We start from the raw sequence: 2,979 nt of genomic DNA on the forward strand, positions 1-2,979 counted from the left end.
ATGAACAGTGAAGAAACTTCACCCTTGAAACCACGGCGCTTTTCATGACCTTGCCCTAAATTCAGAACATTGTCTTGTCTGAGCAGTTTCATTGCTCTGGGCCCCATTTCCCCATGTGTAAAACTAGGGGACACCTCCATTCCCTTCTCCCATGCTTCATGCACTTCTTCAGAAGATCAAGAACTCTTTGAGACAGATACTGTCCTTCTCCTCATAAAGTCCATCCAAAGGGCTTTGCACAACAGGAGCACTCAGCAACGCTGAAGCCATGATCACCCACCAACAGTCAGAGTGCTCTGGGTAAATCTCCAGGATGATGACAGCTCCACATGTGCATTTGGGGTCAGGATCCTCAGTTTGTCTGTCAGAAACCTGCCCTGTCCACCCACGGCCGCTGTGATCTCAGGTTGGGTACTTGCAACAGGAGTCAAGTTGGCCAACAGAAGACTGGTTAATGGCACGAGATCCTCCTGGGTTCACGGCAAATCCCAGTGCGGAGCTCAGGCCAGGACTCACCCGCTCGGGACACGGTTGCTGGGGTGGCTGTGCGCAGGTGGCTGATCTCAAACACCAACCGCATCGTTGGGTTCAGAGGGATTCTCTCATTGCTCGCCAGGGTCAGCACCTGCATTGGGCAGACAGACAGACAGACAGAATGACATCTTCCCCAGGAACAGGAATGAAAAGCATTCAGCACTTTGCACTAAAAAGCTTGGTTGCTGCCAGCACAGTTCCTTGAGGGAATGCAGCTGATTTCCAGCAGGTAGTAGAACTGTCTTCCATGACTCAAAGGAACAGCACTCCCTTCGAGCGGCGGAAAAAGGTGTGGAATTATGACCCCACCCTATTTTTGAAGGGCCTGGAGTTACAATCAGGACATCTGTGATTATCCATGAGCCCAGTTCCAGGAAGGGAAATTACAATGAAACCATGATTTGCGCTATTTCCCCTCATGCACCATTTTCTATATGTGATATTGTTTGGTGTATCTGAAGAAACACAACCGCATTATTCTAGGAGGTGTTATTTCAGCATCTGCATTTTTAGGCTGAACCATGCCATGCAGTCAAAGAATATCTCCTTCTTTAACTTATATTCATTACCTTATTATCATCCATCACAGTATTAAGAGACTCAATCCACATTGGATCAATATCTCCATCTAGTACCATCCACTTGGGACCGTCATGCGTGATGTTGGCCAGCTCTCGCATGATTGATGAAAACAGGCCTGGGAGGGTGACAGGAAGATGGTGATGAACACTGAACTTGACACCTGCTCTAACGGTTTTCTCCAGCAACACAGTAAAAATTACTCTAATTAATGCTTTCCTCTCAAACATGCAAAACTCTATGTGCCTATACGTAAATATTACTATATCACAATACGGTTCTAGTTTGCTTTAAAGTGAAAAAAGGGTTATCAGTTATCACTACTGAAAATGATTGCAGACCTACGCACGAGCTTCATTCCCACCGAGAATCATAAGGGATAAGAAAAATGTAGAGTAGCTACTCAAAGGCAAAAGGCGGCATGAGTTATACAATGCAGAGAAAACCACCTGAATATGCCTAGGAAATCCTTATAAATATTTTTTTGTGGCTCAAAGTATATCAGGGCAATCAAGATGCATTAAACGCTGGGTCATGGCTTTAGTGAGACTGAGGGGAGAACAAGCACAGAATGACATTGAATGACAGAACAAAATGTTGGTAAAATCAAGGAGAGAGAGGATACAGAGTCTCAAGGGGAGTAAATAATGAATGTTAAGAAGACCACGAAGGCTGGGAATAGAGCAGCAGCACTGCAGAGCAAATGAAAACTCCACAAAACTATTGCTCTCCTCTACATGTGAAAATACCTCGGGAGATGCTGGTCTTCATGAAAAAACATCAGGCAAACATTAAAAAAAAGCCTCTCTTCCAGTGAATTGTGACAAGAACTCTTTTTTTTTTTCTTTTTTTCTCCAGGACAAGCTATTTCTTTGTGATCCAGATCAGGAACAGCTGGTGGCACCATCTGACTGAAGACAAAGCTTGTGCTCAGCAAATGCAGAACGGCTCACCTGGAACAGGTGTGTGATCCCGAGACTGGGTCAACAAAAATAACGCTTCAGCGCCTCTGCCTCCAGCCAGTTCCTTACGTGTTGGACACACGCCTTGGGAACCACTCCGACATTATTAGCATCAGAAACAGTTGCTGTCTCAGGGCATCAGGGCTTCCCTCGGATACACCGCTGGGCACCACTCCAATAGCTCTGTCCCAGGTTTAATCCCACGGTGTCAGGGTACCCTGGGCAAGCGCGTCAGCCAGGGCCGCAGATCTGCCCCAGATTCCAGCTCCCGAGTGTCACCAGCTGACACTGGCTTTTGGGAGCACCACGGGGCTGCACACATTCCTCCAAGGAATGGTGCCAGTTGGCCAGGAATACCTTCCAAAGCCACTTGGCAGAGCTGTCGTTACAGACACCAGAACTAAATCCACAGCCATACAGTTTTGGAGACAGGTTAAGAAAATTAATCCTGAATGTATTCCCATTTCCTGAGTATGACACACAACCTGTGCCTGACCAGGGGTGATAAGGAACCCCCAGAAGTCCAGCGGATCTGCCCCAAACACCCCTCTTCCCCTCTGTGAAAATTATTCCCTACATTGCAGACTGAGCAGCCGCAAGTCAAGGCAGCTTCTCTGTCTTGAAACGATGTGCTGCAATTATCTCACAGCAGATTAATGACACGAGTGCTTTCCTGAGGAGGAACAGGTACAGAGCCATGGTGCGTAGTGGTCTGGGAAAAGATGCTACAAAGAATTGTCTTGGCACAAATGCTGTAACTGGGGCAAGAAAAGCGACAAATATCTTTGCAGCACGTAACTGCGACATCTTGGCAGTGCCGTGATATTCATGTGATTAATCTTGAGATCTAATCCCACACCTGCCTATACACAGAACTGAAACCGGCAATATGCAATTGCCATTT

The sequence above is a fragment of the Patagioenas fasciata genome, chromosome 33 (assembly GCF_037038585.1).
Source record: "Patagioenas fasciata isolate bPatFas1 chromosome 33, bPatFas1.hap1, whole genome shotgun sequence".
Classification (NCBI taxonomy): domain Eukaryota; kingdom Metazoa; phylum Chordata; class Aves; order Columbiformes; family Columbidae; genus Patagioenas; species Patagioenas fasciata.